This window comes from Scyliorhinus torazame, chromosome 4, assembly GCF_047496885.1.
Source record: "Scyliorhinus torazame isolate Kashiwa2021f chromosome 4, sScyTor2.1, whole genome shotgun sequence".
NCBI classification, from domain to species: Eukaryota; Metazoa; Chordata; class Chondrichthyes; order Carcharhiniformes; family Scyliorhinidae; genus Scyliorhinus; species Scyliorhinus torazame.
Window position 1 is genome coordinate 245,169,918 of NC_092710.1, and position 25,308 is coordinate 245,195,225.

Here is a 25,308-nt window from a genome sequence, read left to right on the forward strand (position 1 = left end):
ATCTACAACAAAACTCACTGCACTCTCTGTATGAAGCTCTTTGGGGGTGGTTTTAACATTGGGCAATCGTGTAAAATGGATATTTTGAATTGTCCACCTGTTATCAGTGTATAAGGGATAATTGGGCGAGAAATAAAATGGGTAGCAATCTGATATCCTGCGTTTTACAGTATCAAAAGTTGAAATTATTCCCCCACCCCTACCCCTTTTACTTGAATCTCAGAAATTCCTTTTCTATACAGCATCTTTTTGGATTTATAATTAGATTATCAATTTGTACTGAATTTAGCAGTTTTGTTCTGCAGTCCTATGTTAATTGGAAATGCGTTGAGACTAGGGTGGGGTGGGGGGGGGGGGTTCCTGAATATTAAACGTCAAAAAAGTAGTGAGGAATATTGGGAGAAACACTCCCCAGTCCCTATTGCTAACATAGAAGAACTTTGAGTGCAACAGTTATGTCACTGTAACCAAATTCAGAAGGATAACACTGGTATTTCAAGACCACTTATCAGGATTAAATGGAAACTAATAACAGCACAAGAAGCACTTTCTGAATTCCACAGTTCATTTCTTTCTATTATATTATCATAAAATTGGTCACTTAACTGCTGTGGGAAAAAGCATGTCATTTTGCAGTTAATCAGGGGTGAATCAGCGTTGTGAAATCTCACCGGCAACTCAAGCAAACGCACTGAGTAAAGTGTGTCTGATAGAAAATCCTACCTTGCAGCAATAATCAAAAATTTGGGAAGAAGTCTAAAATGTCATGTTCATTAATGAAAGACATTAAAGATGACAACATAGATATAAATTTTGGAAAATAAATAATGAAAGTATTCAAAGTATGATTCAAAACCAGTGTATGCCCGGAAATGCCACAATCAATATGTATATTTAAGCAGCTGTGGTTTAATAGACGAGCAGCTAAACAATATCAAGCTAGAAGAAAAGCTTACACAAATCTGAAGGAAGCTAAAAATCTAGGAGGCTGGGGAATGCAAAAACAAAGAAAGAGATGCAATGAAAGTAAATATTGAAAGAAAGAAAGATTTACCTTTACGTGGTGCCTTCCTTGGTTTCAGAACTGCCCCCCACCAGAGCATTTTACTGCCAATAAGGTACTTTTTTATGTGTAGTCATTGTTGATAGGGCCCGGATTTTGTTAGAGGAATAACAATACGAATATCAGTGCTATTTTTAAAATAAATTTAGAGTACCCAATTATTTTTTTTTGCACATCTTTGAGTTGTGGGGGAGAAACCCACGCAGACATGGGGTGAATGTGCAAACTACACACGGACAGTGACACAGGGCCGGGATTCAAACCCAGGTCCTCAACGCCATAGATATCAGTGCTATTTAATCAGACAGCAACATCCAGCACATGCACTACTCCGTGGGGAAATGACACTCGGGTAAGGTGTAACCCAGTTAGTTGTAAAGTCCTTTTTGCTCCGTCTCAGCCACAACCTCAAATGAGCATTCTGATCCAGTGTAACCTTTACTATTTCTGTATCTGTCATCCTGTGGCCTCAAATTGGAGCAGTTTTGTGCTCTTTGGGCCCAAAGTTATTTATGGCTGAAGAGAGAGAAAGAAAGAGGCTTTTTATTTTGTTAGTTGAGGGACAGTTTATTACAATCTATTAATCTCCCAACAGTGACTCCTGGCACATCAATAGACCGCTCAAAAACTCAATGTCCTGTATTCTCCAACACTGAAACTGCCTATTTCTACCCCCATAACATTGACCATCTCTGACTCTGCTTCAGCTTACTCACTGCTGAAACATTCAGCATGCCTTTGTTCTATTGAGACTGGACTATTCCAAAGCTCTCACAGCATGCCTCCCACCTTGCCCTCCCCACTTGGATGGGTTTGTCCAAACATTCTGCAGCTGTTACCTAATTCACACCAAGTTCCATTCGCTCATCATTACTGTGCTTGCTGACCTATATTGACTCCTGAGTTGGCAATGGCTTAATTTCAAAATTCTATTCCTTGATTTTAATTTCCTTCATGGATTCAACCTTAGCTATTTCTTTAACTCCCTCTCAGATCTCTGCGCCGCTGCAATGGTGACCTCTAAACCAACCCCAATTTGATTTATTCTGCCATTGACTGGTGAACCTGTAATCATCTATGCCATAAGCTCGGGAATTCCCTCTTTCAATCTATCTGCCTTTATACCTCACTGTCCTCCTTTATGACATTCCTTAAAATCTATAGCCAGAATTTTACGTTACTTCGGCATGCACAAACACACGCACGAAGGTGTCCGATGTCATCGCACACTTGTGTGATATTCCAGTTGGCGGGTGCTTGCGAGAGTTGGAAGCGTACCCACCAACAATTAAGCCCATTAACGGACCGATTGAAATAAATTTTACTGGGCTGTCTACTTTTACGCTTGGTGGGAGACTGATTGGCCAGACGGCCTTTATGCTTCAGCTACAACCTTGATCCAGGGCAGGATGAAATGTCGGGGCTGAAATAAAATTTTAAAGGTTATCTGGGGACTGAAGTTTGCATTTGAATGTGTAGCATAGTCACAGTTTACTACATTTGTTCATCGGGGGATTTAATTTGTAGTAGTCTGCAGCTCCCTGAGACAACTCCACAGCAGCTGCCCATCTTAAGGTAGCCCATTAGGAGCACCCTCCTCCTGCCACCCTGAGCAGCACTGAGCCTTTCTCAGAGCATGTTTCACATGGCCAACCTGCATGACATCGCATTCCAAGGCCAATCGTGGCCGGAAGTGCATTTGACATCCACTTCTTGGCCTGCCAAGTGTGCGTGCCCAACGGGTGCAAAATTCAGGCCAATATCTTTGACCAAGCTCTTGGTCATCTATTCCAATATCTTCTTATGTACCTTGTTGTCAAATTTTTGACTCATATAGTCATAATGTAATTTACTGCACATTTGGCCCATCAAGTTCATGCTGGCTCTCTGCAGGGCAAACCGGTGAGTCCCACTCTTGCGCGCTCTCCCTGAACCCTGCAAGTGTACTTCCTTTAAGTGCCCACCCAATTTCCTTTTGAAATCATTGATGATCCCTGGTTTCACCATCTTCATGGGCAGTGGGTTCCAGGTCTCTGCTGTGCAAAAAATCCCTTCCTCACTTGCCACCTGCATCTTTTATACAAAATATTACATACATGTACTCTTGTTTAATTGAAACAGTTTTCCCTTGTCTACCTTATTAAAACCTTCACAATCTTGTACACTTCTACCAAACCTCCCCTTCAATTTCCTTTGCTCCAAGGCGAACACCCATGGTTTCTCCAGCATGACCTTATAGCTACAATCCATTTTGGTAAATATCCTCTGCACCCTTCAAAGGACTCTTACATCTTTCTTCAAGTGCGGTGACCAGAACTGGATGCAATACTCTACTTGCAGCCGAACCAGAGCTTTACAGAGGTTGAGCAAAATATCCCTGCTTTTGTACTCAATACCTTTATTTATGAAACCTAAGATCTCAAATGCTTTGCTGGCTACTTTCTCAACATGTCCTGCTACCTTCAAAGGTATTGTTTGATAACCCCCTGAAGTGTCTTAGGAACATTTACTGTATTGAAAGCGCAGACAGCTGAAATCAAGCACTTAGATTCAGGGATTATTCTTGCTGAATTCTCTGCCTGCAGGCATATCCTTAGTGATTATAACTGAACCACAGCAGCAAAATGCTGTAATTGTTTACTATGGTGAGGCATGGAGGCAGGCCCAGGTCTGCCTCAGCTGGAAAAGGGATTGAACCCTGTGCCTTTGGCATTAATCTGATACATATGATCGCCATCTGACCAACTGAGTGAAACCCCCTCCACAATACAGGAATTACAGAGGAAAAATTAGAAGGCAAACCTTGCAGAAAAGCTTGGTAGATGCCTTGGAGCTAATTACTGAACCACCATGCTGTTCACATAGTGCATGGAGTAAAGCAACTTGAATGGAGGAGAAAGATGAAAGCTTGAGAATGTAGTCACGACTTGTCTAAGATCAGGTCCTTTGCTTATTTGAGCACATTTCGCAGTCTTGCCCATTCCTCTTCAGTTGCTCAGAGGAGCCTTCCATTTTCAATTTCAAGTTGCCGAACATCACCTTTCTCCCTCCTACTCCATGTCCTTCTAATCTTCCTTCAATCACTTCCTTCAGTAGATCTTATACGTTAGAATATAGCCAAACTGACCTTGTTGCCTTTTCTTGATGTGTTCACTAACTATCTTTCTTCCTCACCATCCTGAGAACTTCTTTGTTGCTTTTGTGTTCTCTCTATCCTTCTCCAGAACCAGATTTCTTGTCTTTCAATGTCCACTTTTCTCAACATCCATATTTCAGCTCCATATGACAAGACAATCCAAATCACAGTCTTGATGATAATTTCCATACAATCTCCTCGTTCTCATGCTGAGCAACTCTTTATGTTTGGCGAATGCACTCTTTGCTTTTGCTATTCTAGCTCAGATTTCTTTATTACATTAATGCTTTTCATGTATTTAAATCGTGATACCTCTTTCAGTTATTGACCATTTATTTTCACCGTTACTTTCCAGTTATTATTTTTTTCCAATATTAAAAGTTTACAACTTTTTAATGTTAATTTTAATTCTGTAAATTATCACCAATACATTCATTCTTATCATTTGTATTTCTTCTGTTGTATTCGCCACTAGGGCCTGGTCATCTGCATTTTCCACAATCTTCACCAGTTGACCTCATACTTTGATACCTTTCTGCACTTCATTTCGTGCTGCCTCTATTATGGTTTCCGTATAGATGTTAAAGAGCAGCGATAGCGGTAATGAAGGTAAGTCAATGTACAGAAAACAAAAACATTAGCTAAGAACCTTAACACAAAGTAAAAAGAAATGTTCACCAAAGGCTAAACTAGCTTTGTATGTTGGGATCAATTGAAACTCCTTGAGGAGGATGCCATTGCAGTGTAAACATAGACTGATATTTTAAACCTCAGAAAGATTTTGTTACCAATGACTTAGTGAATTTGTAAAACACTTTTCTCTTAACCACAATAGTGTCTCTGTGTTACATGAATAGTTTTGAATAGGATAAATACCCAACTTTAAAATCTATTTATATGACTGTCATTCACCTTTGTAGTATAAAAGAAATAAGATTTTATGTTATCATCGTTCTTCAGTAAGTGCTGTCTCTAACTGCTTCATCCCTGTGTCTGCAATGTGCTTTTTACATCTTCCCTTTGTCTAATTGAATTGATTTGCCATGCCCTCCTTTCTTTGTGGGGCGCATTTCCTAACTTATTTATCTTTCCAGTAAAAGACTGTTCAAGGAAGGCTTTTTCCTCTGAACCTTTATAATTGTGCCGTTTGATAAAGGCAAAAATTACAATCATTTCAGGACAGGAATGTGATTCAATAACCAGATGATATAATGTCTGATTCAGCGTTCCATTTAAAAAAAAAATATGAATTTTCAACTTTCAACTGACTAGAAATTTTGCATTTGAACTGTGACTGAGTAAACTGCTTAAAAATATAAGGCCAAGGGCGGCATGTGGTGCAGTTGTTAGCACTGGGACTGCGGCGCTGAGGACCTGGGTTCGAATCCTGGCCCTGGGTCACTGTCCGTGTGGAGTTTGCACATTCTCCCCATGTCTGCATGGGTTTCACCCCCACAACCCAAAGATGTACAAGGTAGCTGGATTGGCCATGTTAAATTGCCCTTTAATTGGAAAAAATTAATTGGGTATTCTAAATTTATGTTTTAAAAAATATAAGACCACATTTTAGGTTGAAGATGAGAAACAAATAAACCACCATCAAGTGAAGAGAGAGATATTTCCTATAATACAGACACCCCTTGAAACTTGTAACTTAGACTTAATGTCTAAGGGACAGACATTAAAAAATGCAAATACTGGATAATGAAATAACGGCTGCCATAGACAGGCCCTCCCAAAACCTCTTGGAAATATTTCCAGTGAATTGTTTCATGGCAAGGCTGCCAGCCACTAGAGAGAGATTACAAGTGACACAAGAAAGTATTTAGCAGAAGAAATAGTCAGAAGGCTGCTCTCTCTCCAACTCCCTCTCTTTTTATATAAGGGTATCACCCAGTTCAAGAAGCCAACCCTACCAGAAACCTACCAGTGAACCACAATCTCATAATAATTGCAGCATCCTCTACATCTCGCTGCCTCCAAGAAATCAGCAAACCTAAATCGGTTGCAACATTTAAAATTAGAGTGCCAAGGACAATCAAAGGACACTTAAAAGTATTTTCTTTCACCTTGCTTTAATTGGTCTCGAACGTGGCCCTCATGCCGTCATTTGGTCCAGCACACACCCATGGGTATCAGACATAAAGCGACGCACCTAGATGTAACGGTAGGGTTAGAAAAATTAAGAAGCTTTGATTTCATTGCTGGGTCATGGATGTTCAATCATTGTAAATATCATGCACCTTTGTAAATAGATTCATTTTTAATGGGGATGTTGTATTCATTTGAAAACATCATGCATATGCATCCATGTGTCCTCTTATTGCAAGGGTGACCCATGCTTCTACATAGTCTCCGCCTCCCTTTGTTAGCCTCACATTCATGTGATGTGTCGCTGACTTGTGATACTTATTTTACCTTTGTGTCATGTCAGAACGTGTGTGAAATTCTTTACTGATGGGTCTGCAAAATGCTCCAACAACCATACTCCTACAAGACAGTATGGAGTCAGGTGTCATCACTAGCCTTAGAGAGGTAGCTGTAATTGTCTCTCCAATCGAGAAGGCTGCCTTAAATGTTAGTACCAAAGCATAAGACTTGCAACCATGATGCTCCCTCCAACCATGCGCCTATCTCAGTGTCGGCAAAAACCTTCGCAGAAAGGTGACCAGATGGCCAACACTGCATCAAGGCTTGTGACGCAGCCTTTGCACTGTTGTAGTGACTACAACAATGGTTGAAGGTGTAAGGTTGAATACTGAGTTTGTTCTCGATGTCATTGGTTGTAAAGATCTTTCATTCTAAAGGCATGACAGTAAAGAACAGAAAACATATGGAAGTGTTCTCACTCCTCCATGGAATCTTTTGGTTATCAGTATGTGACTGGCATGGTCTTTTACATCGTACATCTTTACGTGGCACCTGACCCTTAGCTCCCTCTTCAGGTTCCTTTCTTTCATCTGGTTTTCATCATCTGAGGATTACTTGGCCTACTCCCTATCTCCCTCTGACAAGAGATCCTCCCTTAAGAGCCGGGTTGTGAAAGGCGCAACAGACCATGACCTCTCTGGAAAGTAGTGAAGAGATCCACCTGAGCATATCTTCAGGACGCCAATGGTTTGCTCAATGATGGATTGTGCTGCCTTATGCTCCTCATCTCTCTCTATTGAGTGACTCAGAGGATGACAAATCATTATTTGAGTGGGGACCCCTTATCTCCAGGTGACTAATCCTATGTTTGCTGAGACACTTTGAATATGTGAGGGACCTGGGAGTGATTCAGGGTATATGAGTCATGGTAACTCTCAGGGTGCCTGGCACAAAAATGCATGATGTGCTTCTGAAGATTGCACACCAGTTGAATGTTGATGGGATGGAACATTTTCCTGTTAAAGTACATCAGGGGATACTGCCATGGAGCACTCAAAGCTACATGTGTGCAATAGATTGCACCCTGTGCTGATACATCAGCAATCCCTTGAAATCTAGCAGCATGGCTAGCTTCATCATAGATTATCATAGATTATCATAGAATTTACAGTGCAGAAGGAGGCCATTCGGCCCATCGAGTCTGCACCAGCTCTTGGAAAGAGCACCCTACCCAAGGTCAACACCTCCACCCTATCCCCATAACCCAGTAACCCCACCCAACACTAAGGGCAATTTTTGGACATTAAGGGCAATTTATCATGGCCAATCCACCTAACCTGCACATCTTTGGACTGTGGGAGGAAAGCGGAGCACCCGGAGGAAACCCACGCAGACACTGGGAGGACGTGCAGACACCGCACAGTCAGTGACCCAAGCCAGAATCGAACCTGGGACCCTGGAGCTGTGAAACAATTGTGCTATCCACAATGCTACCGTGCTGCCCATCGAGTGTGAAGTTCACAGAATGATGAGTCTAAAGGTAGGGGGCATCTGTCACCCCCCCTGGTACAGTTATGTGCTGAGGATTGTGACTTGCTGCATATGTTCCCTGGAACAATCCACATGCAGAAAGATTGAGTGTGGAGGTGATCTTTAGGTCCACTGTCAGGGGATGCTCTTCCAGTCCATGCAGTGTTTGATCATCCTGTAGAATATGGCAGATATGTGGGCAGCACGGTAGCACAGTGGTTAGCACAGTTGCTTCACAGCTCCAGGGTCCCAGCTTCGATTCCCGACTTGGTTCACTGTCTGTGCTGAGTCTGCACGTTCTGCCTGTGTGTGCGTGGGTTTCCTCCGGGTGCTCCGGTTTCCTCCCACAGTCCAAAGATGTGTAGGTTAGGTGAATAGGCCACGATAAATTGCCCTTAGTGTCCAAAAAGGTTAGGTGGGGTTACTGGGTTACGGGGATAGGGTGGAGGCATAGGCTTAAGTGGGGTGCTCTTTCCAAGGGCTGGTGCAGACTCGATGGGCTGAATGACCTCCTTCTGCACTGTAAATTCTAATTCTATATGATCCATCAACTCTCTTGCCAAGCACAGCTGAGTGCGGCATTGCCAACCTCCATCTCCTGATAGGAGTCTTTTCTGTGGTAAATCCTTGGTTGTGCATGATGCCTCCTTGGAATGGTTCTAGCCTCCTCATTCTCTGGCCATTGTTGGGGCTCTCCTGCACCATGGACTTCAGGCTGGCCTTCTCACGAACTTGGGCTCAGCAGAGCCAGGCCCTTCTCCCCCTCAGTCACAGCAGTGCCATCAATAAAACGGAATTGACCACAAGCTCCATTATTCAATCCTCCATTTCCCTGGGGAATGAGAGATGTAAGAGATTAATGAACACCGGGCAGATATAGTAGACATTCCACTTGCCCGTAGAATGACAATGTCATGCCTTCTGCACTATTAATTTCTCACTGTTACAGCCTTGCAGCTTTTTCTAAAATTCATTTTTATGGGATGTGGGATTTGTTGGCTAGGCCAGCATTTATTGCCTATCCCTAAATGTCGTTGAGAAAGTGGTGGTGAGCTGCCTTCTTGGACCGTTGCAACCAAGTGATGTAGATACACCTACTGTGCTGTTAGGGAGGGAGTTCCAGCTGAGGCACATATTCACATATCCAAGAGCTATGATACCAGCCCTGACACTTTGCACTTCAATCCCTCGGCACTTGTGAGAGCTTTGGAGATATTTTGAATTGTGTGACTTTACCAAAGGAAGGTATCATGAATGCTAATCAACCTTAACTTGCACATTAGGAATGTCTGGAAGTCGTTTGGCCCATGATCCATGCCAATTGGATAAAGTACATCAGAGGCTTTCACTGATGATCTTGTACAAATGCAGCAGCTGTGCTTCCTAGATATTTGCCCTCATTAACATTCTCACATATATCGCCGTCGAAGCTCAAATGGAACGACTACATTGTGAAGTCAGTGACTCCTGCAGTCTCTTTAAAGAGCAAAAATACACTGGCTCCAATGGAAACTTCGCAAGGAGATCTTTCTCTTTTCTATCAGCTTTGACCAAGTTTCAAGAAGGTTGATGCTGCCCAATGAGTGCAGCCCTGGGCTCCCCTCACACTTACTCCAAACCCTCCTGCCGGATTATTGATTTTTTTCCACCACCATTACTGTGATTGTCCAAGATAGTGGTGCTCAGATTTTACTATGCCACCAGCTTTGATCCTCTCTCCGTATGTACTACTGTCCCTCCAGTCTGCCTGGAACCCCACAGTGTGCAGATAATAATAATCTTTATTGTCGCAAGTAGACAGTGTACAGAACCAAAAGTCTTACAAATAGTTTAAATGATCCCAAAACTGATACAGTGAGCAAAAGCTTTGAAAAGATCCTTTGAAAAAAAATGCCCTGCTAATAAACTCTTATAATTGCCAATCAACCACAGCCATTCATAATATCAACATTAGAAGTTTTCTCACTTTGCACCTCTTACTCTTGTACACACAAGCAATGATAACCTTTTCTAAGAAACAGAAGTATATTACAATGTAATAGAGATGTTAGTCAAACAATGCTTTCACTCTGTACAGCAGCTTTATTAGCATTGCTTACAAAAGGTTTAAGTGTATTAGCCATTGTTGGAGCTCTGTCAAGCATTCATAATAAAGCCAGGCAACCGTATCAACAAAAGCAACTCTACAAATTTTATAGAAGATTAAGAGATGTGAGACGAAGAAAAATCTGTGACATTAATGCTATGGATGGCTACGATTGATGGATATTTCTATAAAAATGTAAGAGGGCCCATGTATTTCAATAGAAATGTTGAATGTTTTGTTTTTGTTGCTGACTCAAGATCAAGTTAACCAGACTCCATGAAAATCCAGGCCATTGTGGCCTATTCTGAGCACTGCACTTTAAGAGGAATGCAAAGGCTTTGGAGACAGTGAAGAAAAGGTTTACAAAATTGGTTCCAGGAATGAGGAATTTTAATTATGTGGATTGTTCTCCTTAAAGAGGAAGCTGAGAGGAGATATGATGGAGGTGTTCAAATTCATGAGGAATTTACAGAGTAAATGGAGAGTAAGTAGTCCCATTAGTGGAAGGATTGAGAATGAGAGGAGACTGATTTAAGGTGATAAGCAACAATGACAAGAAGAACCTTTTTAGACAGCAAATGGTTAGGAATTGGAAACGCGCTGTTATTGAAGCAGATTCAATCATGGCTTTCAAAAGTGCTCAGAATAAACACCTGAAGAAGAAAAGTTAGCAGGGCTACAAGAAAACATTGGGGAATGGGTCAACTTGTTTGCTGTTGGGCCAAATGGCATCATTCTGTGCTGTAACCATTTTCTATCATCTTATGGGTTCTCCGATTTTATTCAGACTCTCCAAATATTGGAACAGTACTTCACAAAAGCTGTACATGATCAGGTTTCAGTGATTTAAAGGTTCTCATGGATAGAAATGAATATTTGGCATGAGCAAGGAACACAAGTTTCTTGCAGGGAGCTTTAGCAATAGAGGAAATGTGGGAATTCCATTTGAAGTTCAGAGGAGATAGTGATTGTCAGTGGATGAAGAATGATTAAGGATGCAGCCATCAAACAGCTTTAAAGATTTGAAAGACGCGTGATTTTCATTGTCCCAATTGAAGGGTGTACACTGTAGTCCCCAATTGCGCTAAATCTTCATTGTACTGCATTTACATAGCACACCTGGTTGATCCATTACAATGGTGCATGGAACATAATCAAACTCTGTAGAAATAGTCTATTGTAGCACAGCTTAAATGTGCAAAATTGCACAAAAGGCAGAGCTGTTGAAAAGAAATTCATGGTTTGAAGCTCTTTTTAAATGTGAAAAGTGTTTTAGATGCACAGCTCCTTTTAGTTCAGTTGCTAGCGGTAGGAATAGCTAATATAGAAATGTATTGCAATTTATGAGAAAAAGCTATTTTTAAATATTATTTTCAATTAAGAATAGGTGAAATTGCAATAATTTACTACAGGCTTGGCCTTAAATGTGACTGCATCTTTAAAATCCGAAAATATAAACTGCTATACTCACCCAAAATGCTCCTTTAAATGCTGTTCATCTTCAAGTAATTATAATGAAAAATATACTCAAAAACAGTGTGTTCATAGATTGTACTATCATGGGCATTTTTGATTTCCATTTCGGTCCATCTTACATATCTAGTTTTTGCAACATATGAAAATATTTTATTGAAACTATAAAATTGGGCAGATTTTCCTGATCATCAGGCCTACTTGGCCCATTGCAGACAGGAATATTAGGTGGGGAGAATTGTATGCCCAAAAAGAAGAGTGCTTACTTATCTGTCCATTTGTGTTTTTCCTGCCTGTTCTCCAATACCACTCCATCATCTGATGGGACTGCATTGGCTTGATTACGGCCTTCCCTATCTAATCCTAACCATAGAATCACCATCAATGGCTTCTCTCCTGCCCTCGCTCAGTTACCTCTGGTATCCCGCGAGGATCGATTTTTGCATACTTCCTATTTTGCAGCTATCGGCTCTGAAAACACAATATCAGTTGCCACATGTACGCTGGCAACACTCAATTCTACCTCACCACTACCTCTCTCGAATCTTCCATTGTTGCTAAATTGTCAGACTGCTTATCTAACAGTGAGTACTGACTGAGCAGAAATTTCCTCCAGTAGGTATTGGTAAGATTGAAGTCTTTGTCTTTTGTCATTTGGGCCCCAGAGCCCACAGAAGATGCCTGCCAGGGGCATCGAATGCCACTGGCTGTCTCCACCTCTGATGTACATCCTGGGGGCACAGCTAGACATAATGCGAAAGAAAGGAAGGCGAAGCACGTTGAGGATCACTGACCGCACAAGGGGAGGGGGGGGGGGGTAGGTAGGGGGGGTGAGGCAGGGGAGGGGAAGGGTGCGGAGAGTGGAGAGGCAGCAGCGGCAGAGTGGGGCATGGTTGGACACATGTGACACATTAAAAACCGTTGACCACAAGCAGTGTGATGCCTTTGTCACTTTCTTCCGCAATGCGGGCAGACCTCTGACCCCTTAGCCCATCTCTCCAGGCAAGCCCCTCACAGTGTGCAGGTGATGGGTGTGAGCGAGTACTCAGCAGACAAGCAGGGGTCAGACTGGCATAGTTGAGGAGCACTGGCACTCCACTCTCTGCGGGTTATCCTTTGGGCGGCACGGTAGCACAGTGGTTAGCACTGTTGCTTCACAGCATCGGGGACCTGGGTTCGATCCCGGCTTGGGGTCACTGTCTGTGCGGAGTCTTCACGTTCTCCCGTGTCTGTGTGGGTTTCCTCCGGGTGCTCCGGTTTCTTCCGACACGTCCCGAAAGACATGCTGTTAGGTGGATTGGCCATGATAAATTGCCCTTACTGTCCAAAAAGGTTAAGTAAGGGTTACTAGGTTACGGGGATAGCATGGAGGCATGGGCTTCAGTGGGGTGCTCTTTCCAAGGACCAGTGAAGACTCGATGGGCCGAATGGCCTACTTCTGCACTGTAAATTCTAAGATTCCACGTGCTGTTAGGTGAATTGGACATTCTGCATTCATACCCGAACAGGCGCCCGAATGTGGCGACTAGAGGATTTTCACGGTAACTTCTTTGCAGTGTTAATGTAAGCCTACTTGTGACACTAATAACGATCATTATTATTATTACCACCCTGCCCTTGACAGTGAGCCACTGACGGTTCCGACACAATCCGAACACCCTGGAGTGATGTCACACATACCCTGTGAGGGTGGGAAATGGGGGGTGTGGAGGGGTGTGTATCAGATAGTGATGACGGACCCGCCACACCCTATGTGAAGTGGGCAAGTATGAGGGCCTCCCTGGCCTTTCGGGTTTGCCGAACCCTCGCCGCTACCGCCTGTCTTGCAGCCTCTGGCTGGTCCTCTAGTTCATCCCCGGGCTCGTCCTCCAGCCCCTGCTGGTCCAGTACCTCCTCATTATCCTCGTCCTCCTCCTCAGAGGAGGAGGGCACATGTTCCACATCCCCAACCTCCAGCTACTTGCCCCGCTGCTTGCCAGGTTGAGGAAGACACAGCAGACCACCACAAAGCGGTCAACCCTCCGGGCAGTGTATTGAGCACCCCAGGAGCGATGGAGGCATTGGAACCGCATTTGAGCAGTCCAATGCACTGCTCAATGACACCCAGATGGCTGCATGGGCCTCGTTGTATCTGATCACTGCTTCGGACTCCGGCCTCCATACTGGCATCATTAACCAGGTCCTCAGCGGGTACTGGCCCCAAGAGCCAGCTGTCCATCCTGGGGTGCTCCTCGAAGAGGCCGGGGATGTCTGACAGCCCCAGGATGTAGTTGTCGTGCCCAGACCCAGACACGTGCGCATGATCTGCAGTTGGTGGTCACACACTAGCTTCGGGGAGTGGAATGCCTTCCTGTTAGCTTAGGGCACACCCAGATAATAATAATAATAATCGCTTATTGTCACAAGTAGGCTTCAATGAAGTTACTGTGAAAAGCCCCCAGTCACCACATTCCGGCGCCTGATCGGGGAGGCCGGTATGGGAATTGAACCCGCGCTGCTGGCATTGTTCTGCATTACAAGCCAGCTCTTTAGACCACTGTGCTAAACTAGTCCCTAATGGTGATGGCCCGGTGTGTGAAGGTAACATACGTGCAGCCTATCAGTCCCTGGACCTGGGGTATCCCAGCGATGTTGGAGAATCCTGCAGCCCGGGCATATTGTTGGGCTTGGTCCATGTCAAAGTTTTCCACCTAGGAAAACAGGGCATCTGTAACCTGTCGAATGCACCTGTGGGCTATGGCCTGAGAGGTCCCCACTCGAGCCCTGGAATGTTCCTGAGGCATAAAAGTTCAGAGCCGCGCTGACCTTGATGGCCACCGGGAGCGGGTATCCTCCCCTCCAACATAGTGCCAAGTCCGGGAGGATATGGCATAGGTGCCACATGGTCTCCTTATTGAGTTGGAGCCTCCTGCGGCACACATTGTCCATCATCTGTGCAAATGACCAGTGACGCATGTACAACCTGGATCATCGGCGGCTGGGTCCTCAGGGTGTGGGATGGGTCCCTGCATGTGCCCCGCCACCTCTAGTATCTGAAGATGCTGCGGCTGCCGCTGTTTCTGGCATCTGACTGCCCGGCCCACCAGCAGCTGCACTAGGGTCTGTTCTGCAGGGTCCAAAATACCGTTCATACTGTTCAATATCTGTAAGGAATTGGGAGAGGGTGTTAGACTGACAAACAGTGGTGGCTCCATTCCCCCATTGATCAAGTCCCCCCCGCCCCCCCACCCCGAAACCAAGAACATAGAACATAGAACATAGAAAATACAGCACAGAACAGGCCCTTCGGCCCACGATGTTGTGCCGAACCTTTGTCCTAGATTAATCATAGATTATCATTGAATTTACAGTGCAGAAGGAGGCCATTCGGCCCCTTGAGTCTGCACCAGCTCTTGGAAAGAGCACCCTACCCAAACTCAACACCTCCACCCACCACCAAGGGCAATTTGGACATTAAGGGCAATTTATCATTGGCCAATTCACCTAACCCGCACATCTTTGGACTGTGGGAGGAAACCGGAGCACCCGGAGGAAACCCACGCAGACACGGGGAGGACGTGCAGACTCCGCACAGACAATGACCCAAGCTGGAATCGAACCTGGGACCATGGATCTGTGAAGCAATTGTGCTATCCACAATGCTACCGTGCTGCCCTTAAGAACAAATAAATCTACACTATATCATTTTCCCGTAATCCATGTACCTATCCAACAGCTGCTTGAAGGTCCCTAATGTTTCCGACTCAACTACTTCCACAGGCAGTGCATTCCATGCCCCCCCTACTCTCTGGGTAAAGAACCTACCTCTGATATCCCTCCTATATCTTCCACCTTTCACCTTAAATTTATGTCCCCTTGTAATGGTGTGTTCCACCTGGGGAAAAAGTCTCTGACTGTCTACTCTATCTATTCCCCTGATCATCTTATAAACCTCTATCAAGTCGCCCCTCATCCTTCTCCGCTCTAATGAGAAAAGGCCTAGCACCCTCAACCTTTCCTCGTAAGACCTACTCTCCATTCCAGGCAACATCCTGGTAAATCTTCTTTGCACCTTTTCCAGAGCTTCCACATCCTTCCTAAAATGAGGCGACCAGAACTGTACACAGTACTCCAAATGTGGCCTTACCAAGGTTTTGTACAGAACGCCCTGCCCATGCACACCAGGCCGCAACGGGAGCCCCCAAACTCACCTTCCCCAGACACTATACCTCAGACACCCAACAAATAGGGACTAGACGGAACGGCACGTGGGGGGCTCCAATGGGATCGGAGGCCCCCATGTGCCTTTGGACAGGGTGATGCCCTGGTGCTGCTGGTGACAGCTTGGAACCCTGGCAGTGGCAACTTGACACCCTGGCAGTACCACCTGGGTGCCAGTCTGGCACTGCCAAGATGCCCAGGTGACACTGTCAGGTTGGCACTCCCAAGATGCCAAGCTGGCATTTCTGCATGCATGCGCTCAGACTGGGGATGCCCGGCATTGGTTTTGGGGAGGGGGTGTGGGGACCCTCCCATGGTTTGTTCTGTCTTTATTGGTTGGGGAGATCTCGAGGATTATTTGGGGGCCTCGGAGATCGGGTCACCATGTAAAGATGGCGTTCTGATTTTTCGCTGTACTGGGGAGTTCCGGCGAGTGGAGCTGCCCACTGTACAAAACGGGGATATGTGCGGCCTCGGCCTTCTGTTTCCCGTTCAGGCCCCTTATACAGTGCCAGTCGCGTTGAAGAGCCATGCGTTTCTTGGCACTCCGAGTGTCAGGAAAAATGCGGCTAAATTGCTTGCTGGGGTCATTTTTCCCTTTTGGGAGAATCACGCCCCACTTTTTTGGCTGCATGGGGAGCGGGGGGGGGTCGCGTGGCTGACCACCTCAGCCATCTCATTAATGCCTGATTACAATACCATATTCAGGCAGACGTGTTAAAAAGCAAGTACCCATCTACCTGCCCTGACAAATTGACACAGTGTTGTCATCTTCAGAAGAACAGATAAATTGTCTAATCACAACTTTAAACTACCTCAGCAATAGGAGCAGAACCATCGAGTAAAAGCAGCAGAGCACCAAATTCAGCCTGATGTAAGTGGGAGTGAGAGAGTGTGGGCTAGAGTCTTCTGCCCCGCCCGCTGCAAGAACGCCATGGGCGAGATGTGGACAATGGAGAAGTGCAGGATTCTCCAGTAGCCAGGCGGGCGTGGCTGGAGAATCCTGCCCCTGATTTTCTGTCTCTCAGATGCAAAATGGATGAAAGCAAGTTGACTTTCATAGCCGGTGCCTTTGTTCGTACAAAAGTACAGTTTTCAAAAATAATCATTGTCATTATGCAAACATGCAGCTAATGAACACATAGAATAGGACACGACCAATGAGCTGTCAGGACACTCTGGGGTGGTATCTCACTATAAAAGGGATGAGGCACTCACACTCTTTCCACAGACCAACATCTACAGAGTGAGACAGGGTGTATCCTCAGCATCACACCCCAGCACGTGGCTTAGAGCAAGGCTGGTTCAGTTAGACTGAGTTACTACATTTAGATTAGCAGAGAGTTGAACTCATTGAGAACTGTGCTAATAGTTCTATAAAGCACATTGAACTCACTTCAAAGTCTGGAGCATCTTTTACTCAAAACTGCATCAAGTGGCAGCTTGTGTTATTTCAAATTGCATAACACAACAATCATATAGTTTGAAATTAAATATGTATTACCATCTATGTTTTGTTTACAGTTCGGAAACTGTGTACCAAAACAAACTTTCTCTTTTCTAACATGGATGTGATAGAGGACAGTGGAGATTTTGCTTTCTCATTTTGCAAGAAGTTTGAATGTTGGAAGTAGTGAGCAGTGCAGAGGTTTGGGAGAGAGACCAAGATTAAAAAGAGAAAACATGATAGAAAAGTGGAGGAATGAGAGAGAAAGAAGGGAAAAACATTTTGGGTAAAGCAGGAGGAAAGAAGTATATTGGGGGGATCGGGTGAGGACATATGTTGAAGGCGTTTGGATCCTTCCCATGAGAGATCTGGACGTACTGGGTGAAGGATGAGGTTGAGGTGAGTGACAGCGAAGGGAGGAGAAGGAAGAACACTGATTTTGAGCACTTGAAGAGGTAGTGATAGTCATAGCCATGAAGGGGCGATAGGAAAGGGAGAAGATCATGGGAAGGTGAAGGAGTAGGCAACATGACAGGAATGAGAGCGGACAAGTAAGCGGGGAAAGGGAAGTGAACCCCTTCTGTCGCTTGCTGGCCCTTTCCTCTCTCTTTTACTTTCCATCCCCTCAACCTTACCTCTTTCCATCTGTCCTCTTCTCTTTCCTTCCTCCTCTTCTCCTCTCTACAGTTTCCCCTAACCCTTACTCGCTTTCAGGGGTTCGGGGAAAAGGCAGGGGAATGACACTAAGCCACAATGCCCATTTGAGAACAAGTGTAGACATGAAGGCTGAATGGCCCCCTTGTGCTCCGTAACATTTCTGTGATTCTTCCCACTCCTCCTCGCCTCCCCTCCTCCCTCTCCTCCAAACTTTCCCAGTACTTTCTCACTCTCTCGGAGTCAGGTTAAATGAATGGTGCGAGTACAAAGCAAAACTACTTTACAGCAATATTACCTAATAGTAGATGCTCACATTCAAGCACCCCAAAAGAAACGGTGAAGCATGCGGGCATCTTTTAAGCTTGGCATTACACTGAGCCAGTATCTGGTGTAAAATCAAACTAGTGATTTAAAAACCTCTGGGAAATCTCATTTTTCACAGCATCAGTATATCAGATCCCAATCTGACTTCCAAATTATATGACCACCTTGGCAAAAATGCACAAAGCATGTTTCATATTGACATGAATTGCACAACTGTTTAACCACTCATTCTTATTCTAGCACTTTAATAGCCCCTTCTCATTTGGTGATAATAATACCATAGGAATCCATGATAATAAATATTACTTCAAGACTAAACAACGTAGCATTGTTCCATAGCAAGTTTTGCTTTTGAGAAATGTGAACACTGTATATGAGATGCACAATGATAAAAGTTCCATTATTACCACAATAAAAAAATGACATTGACTATGTGGAGTTTGCAAATTATGATATCGTAATAAGCACTTTAACAACCCAACCAGAACAGCTGGCTTAAGACACATAACTCTTTGGTTAACAGAGAAGCTTAATAAAATATGGATTCCCTTCCATAAAATATTTTTAGTCTGGCTTCCAAATGTCTTGTCATTGAAGGGGTATATTGCATCTGAATGACTGCACAATATTTCTCGATCCACTTTCAAAATGATTTGCGTCTCCAACATCAAAACCTCGACTCCAACATGGTGAGTAGCTCTTTCAGCCATAACATCCTTGCTGAACGGAACTTCATGTTTCTTTCCATCTTGGTACCTCACTTGCTGTTTTCAAAAGCCCTTTCCTTCTACTGTGTTTTTGACTCAACCCAAACACTTTTCCTGTGTTTTCTTTTAACCTCCTTTTCCCTCTTGTACGGTGCCTATTACATTTCCTTCCACTCTTCAGTACCTCCATGTATCTGGGCCTTGCTACCAGAATGCTTCTCATTGCCAGTGCTGATCAGCCCAGCCTGACTTCAACTATTCACCCACTCCTGTTCTGACAAAACACCGGTGAGAAACCAAAGTGAACATCTAAACTGAAGTAATTAATATCAGAAAAAAACAATACAGTGGCAGGTAAATCCCTCAAAAGGTTAATATTCAGATGTCTCATGCATAACAACACTTTTCAAACCAACTGTCCATCTCCACAGTTAGTTGTGAGTGTGCTTATGGGATACTCCGGAGAGTCTTTAGAATTGTATCCCGATTTTGTTTCATGTAATATTACTGGATGAAATACCTAGTGGCTGGGGAAATGAACTTGAGGATTTTATGGGATCATTCATCAAGAACTAATTGAAGCCTTCATGCAGTTCACTGCTGATAAAACTGTGTATTAGTAAACAATAACAAAATGCGCTGGAGAAGGATTTGTTTGCCGTAAGGAAAATGGTTCTATTTCATCATGGTGTTTCCTGGTAAAAGGCTCCAAGTTAAAAAGGGATAAGCAGAAGCCGCTATGCATAATGACAGGGTAGAAGCTGTGTCAAATGTATTAGTAGTGCTTCACTGGAGCTATTTTCATTGCAGGATTTTGCTATTGTGTATAATTCTGACAGACTGCACAAATGCTCAGAGGATCTATTTTTTTTAAATAAAAAAAGTCTGCTTTTATTTCATGATGTTGCCTGCAGTAACATTCCCAAAGCCCTCAGGCTAGTAGTATTTCTGGTGTTTTGTTTTCTAACCTCAGTTCCCTTCCCCATTGCCCTCTCACTAACAATGTGCTGGTTACCTCCTTAACTATGCCTGCACTGTAGCCCATAGAGAAGAAACCTTTTAAAATGTTCTCTGGTTCCAACATTCATTCTGATCCTTATTCAATTTGCATGCTGGTTTGCATTACCTTACTAATGTGTGTGTCGAGTTTCCATTATTCATCAGAAATTTGCATCAAGCATTTTACACCAGACTGCTGCGAATCTTCCAATATGAAGCAATCAGAAATATCAGGATTTAGGCTGAGAGTTTGCATTCCCCCCAGCCTGCATTTTGTAAAACACACTCTTCATTACCCCTTCCTTCCTGTAGTTTTCTTCAAGCAGTGAGCCAGTCTGTCATCGTTAACCTAGGCGGCCATGTTCTTGCAGGTCTTTGTTCCAGCCACCCTCAGCCTGGGCTGTCGCAGGTACATAAATGTGGATAGTGTGGGTTACTTACCCAAAGAATTCTCTTCCTTCCCAATGGGAAGGCGCCTGCCTCCTTCTCTGTGCTTTTCTCCACTCTCTCAGTCATTGTGTGCTCCTAAAATATCACCAGTAAATGTCACCCCGTGAAGCATGAAAGTGTGAAATGTTACTGTTATATCAGATTGGAATGAATAACTACACTCAGTTACAAATGGGATTTGTAACTCTGGTATAAATTGGACTTGTTGGAAAGAGATTGGAAAGCTTCTGTATATGTTTGTTATTTAAATTGTTTTGGCACCTTGTTAATTTAGTTATAGTGGTACTTCTGTCAATCCAGGAAAATATGCTTCCCGCAAAGGTCGTTGGATTAACCACACACTTTAAAAAAACTTTTAACCCAAGCCTATTTGACATCTAAAACATTCACAGCAAACTCAACCGAGATGGTTTTCATCCTGTGGATTTATTCAGAAGTGGAAAACTCAATCATTTCAGTCAAAATGAATCAATGATGCTTATACCTCAAGAACACTGAGCTTTTGTGTCCTTTTGCAGCTCAATTGACAATGTCTGATTGTATGGAAATTCCCTGTTGACACTACGGACTTTCAACGAGGCACCTCCATATCTGTTACCTATGACTGTCTACTTTTGGATGGAATGACGTTGCATACTTTAGTAATTACAGCTTTAGAAGACATACTGCCTGTCTGTATTTTACACCAGGGTTTTAATACCATCACTGCCACAAAATGAGATATATATCAATTTCTGCATTAATTGCGTGTCACACATCCCAGATGCATCTAAGAGATGAGGTTGCTATCTTTTCTTCTTTGTATGGAATGACATTGCATGTCTGTAAGGATACCAGACTAGACCCCAATTTTTGTTTGGTTACTGGACGAGAACAGCAAACAATTTTTCTGTTTGTTAAACTGTGAGGAAAGGATACTTCATCCCAGGAATGATGACACTGACTAATAGGCATCTTTTATGTTAAAACAAACTTTTAATTTAAACACAGAATTTATCACATTAACATCAGATAAATAGCTTTACAATTATCAATTAAACAGTTCTTAAACACAAGGGAAAAAACTTGAACATACCATCTTCCACTTTTTCAATTAAGCAACCCAATAGAGTTTAAATGCCACTTATAAATAAAATTACTTGCTGAGCTGTGTAGAGATTTTTTGGAGAGAGTTCCTTTCAAGAGCAGATACAGTACACTTCTGTATTGTTAGACTCAAATTCTATATCAAACTGCTGTTCAACTTAAAATATTCTAGCAGACTACAAAACTGCACACATACCTGGCTCCTCGCATTAATTATATCATCTGTGTCCCACTACGTTCCATGTTCTGCTTAGCTAGGACTAAATACAATCCCTCAAATTATCTACACTTCAGGGAATCTCCAGCAATCAAAACAGTATTCCATTAACCCTTTATCTGTAACCAAGTAAGTGGTTGGAATCAGTCATGACCTACTCTTTTATGACTCCTCAATTGCAGCTTTAGTAGACATACTGCCTGTCTGTATTTTAAACCAGGGTTTTTAATACCATTACTGCCACAAATATGATATATATAAATTTCTGCATACATCACATTTCACACATCCCAGGTGCATCTAAATGTTGAAGTTGCTCTCTTTTTCTCTTTTGTATGGAATGACATTGCATGTCACAAATCCCAGATGGATCTAAGTGTTGAGGTTTCTGAGAGCAGTAAGTTCATGGCTAATACATTGAGTGTTTAGGACAGTGACTCCATCGCTAGTTGCATGAAATGGGCCCAGAGGAAATTTACATTATTGTGGAAGCGGTTTGGAGTGTGAATTTTACCTGTCAGTTATGTGGATATTGAGAATGCTGTTGCCTCCATTTTCCATTGTGATCCAGATAGTACATGAGTGCCTTATGAAGGTATGGCAGGGTTAACATAACAGGAAATGAAGTCCTTAAAAGTAATATTTAGCAGCCTGTCGGTGCTTTGTGTTTTTAAATAAACAGCTTTAAAACTTTCAGAGCATTTTACAAATGATACTTCTTTATTAGTGATGAAGAATGTCATATGTTGATACTTAAATGAGGAATAATCATAGAAACAAACTGGAAAATATTGGAATGAAGTAGTTTATTTATTGGTTATTTTCACCACACCATTGTATCAGGACTGTGTGGATAATTTTTAACATAATGCAATGTCATAAAACATAAATTTGTTTTATTTAAAATACCTATTATACATATGATATAAACAGATTATGGTGCTGCTGGCAGCGAGACTGATTAACTGCTCAGGCATAACTCACTCACGACTTGATCACTCAAGAGTTATCTGGTCAGTCACAGTTGTGGAGATATTTATCAGCTCCTACTGCTGGCCCATGACACTTCCTCTCTGTATCAATCAGGGTAAACATTTGTGATCTTTACAAGTATGTTGCACAGTAGTGGGGGACAAAAGGCATTAGCACTGCAAATATAGTTGAGTGGACATCAACTTTGCAGATAGCAGTAAGCAATACAATTTTTGTTTTATTGAAAAGCACTGATCTCCTCGAAAGTGATTTAAACGATTGATGGAATTATGGTTAATTCATGACACATGAGTATGAAGAATCTGTAGTCAGTTGTCTCCTAAATATTTTCTTGTTGATCTTGACAACCAGCAGTTCTATAATTCTTGTCTACTGTGATGATCTGATGTCTGCAATTTTCTGTTTTGGAATAAATCAACCCCCCACCATTACACCAAAGAGATATATCTCTGTCATTAAGATTTTGAAATCTGAGATTACTCTCTTGCATCTTTATGGCCAATTCTATAGTCGCCTTTATTAGACACCCGCCTTCTCTTTCACTCAATAAATACTGCAACAATTTGTTCAAAAAAAAATCTGGAAAGCAACATTGATCTTTATTAATTCCTGTGAAGTGATTTTATTGCTTTGCCTCACGCAAATTCACATCCCAAGAATGCAGTACCTGAAGCACGGTACCACTCTTTATTCATTGTGATTTCATCTTTATTTGTGCAATTTTCTTTACATATTCAGTAAGACCTGCCTTGCAAAGTTGTCCCTGCACAAAAATATGAGTTTATCTTGAGTGTCAGGATAAGTACTTGGCCCATCAAAGTAATTATAGGTAGTCACCCATAACCAAATTATTATGCCATGGTTAAGAGTACAAGTTAGATTATGAATAATATAATTGTTGTCATGTATGAGCTATGTGTTCAGTTAGGGATCCATGTTTGAGGAAGAGAAGGCCTCTACATTATGAGGCACAGCCCCCGTAACCCGCATAAGGCACTGGTCTCCCACACAGACCTCTGTCATTTGATGCTTTCTGACTGAAATCAATGTCTAACCTGCAGACTCAACAGTTTGCCTGTGGGCCATCAACTCCAACATATTGTCTATCAAGCTTAGCCACTATGCTCAGGGAAGATGCCCAAGAGAGCTGATACAACAGGAGTCATGCCATAATAAAATGAACTGAATTGATAGCCTGGAATTTCTTCAGAGCTATTCATGGTCCATCAGTGAATCTTTGCTGGAAGTATGGCAGAAATTCTGGTGATGTACAATTCTTGGGTTTCTATTGCACTGTTTGCAGTTACCCTAGCAGAGCCAGAGCAGCTCTGAGGAAAATCTGGACCGATGATTTATTTACTTTATTTAGCCTTAAAGGAAAATAAAATTCATAGGTGTCGGGAGACTGCATGGGCAAAATTCTCCTACCCGCCCCGCCACATTTCTGCCCCGACCGGCCGGCGGAAGTCTCCGTAACACCGGCCGGTCAATGGGGTTTCCCATTGTGGGGCAGCCCCACGCCGTCGGGAAACCCCCGGGCGCCGGCAAAACGGAGACTCCCGCCGGCGGAGAATGACGCCCCATATACACACAATTCTATTAAAGAATTCCATTCCAATTTTTTCCCGCACCTAGTGATGCACTAAGGCAGACTTTCATCTGTTTCCTAGCTAGTAATTCCTGGACCAGGTCGCGAGCCTGTCGCCAGAGACTTACAGCTTGAGGGGTGCCACATTCCACCCAAACGTGGCTGACCAGGATTCTCCACTGCTCTTACTTCAAGCCATTGGCATGTTCGAAAGGATTTGCGGGTTGACACACTATCCTGATTGACCGTGTTATGAACACACCTTCACTTGGCCATCAAGCCCTTGGGTGGGACTTGAACTTGGAGTTTCTGGCTCAGAGACAGAGACTCTACCCACTGCATCACAAGACCTCTGCCACTGAACAATATTTGGTGATAAATAAATGAACATGTCATAAAACGTGTCTCTTTTTAACTCAGTTTATGCCAATTTTTAATGAAGGTTATAAACTGAAAATATCGCATCTGCTGTCTGGGCAGAAAATAGAGCAGTGATTCGATTTTGGAGGTGATTGTCCTGTGCCTGAACAGTGTCAAATGCTATGTTGAATCAGGCATTCTAATGGCACCTCAGCAGCTGCTTAAAATAGTCATTAGGCCCCTTAAATATGTTAATCAGGGAATTTATGCTGGTTCAGGGCTGAAACCCAAAACAAATAAGGCCAACAGAGTAATTTAGCATGATATTGCTGCCAATGGACAATTTGTGTTCTTGCTTTTCTCAGCATTATGATCCCTGTGGGAGAACCATAAACCCAAATAACCAATTTTACCAAAGGCCTCTGTAAAAAGAAGAAATTATCAACAAGATTTAATTTTTTATGACTTCTCTTTTGACATGAATCAGAACCAATGCGAGGTAAATGTGAATTAATAGGCAAATGATACTTCATCTAAAAAGGTCAATTTCAGTTTATGTAGTTGATACAGCGAACATGCATCTTACACAATCTCAGTTATTAAGTAGGTATGGCATTATATA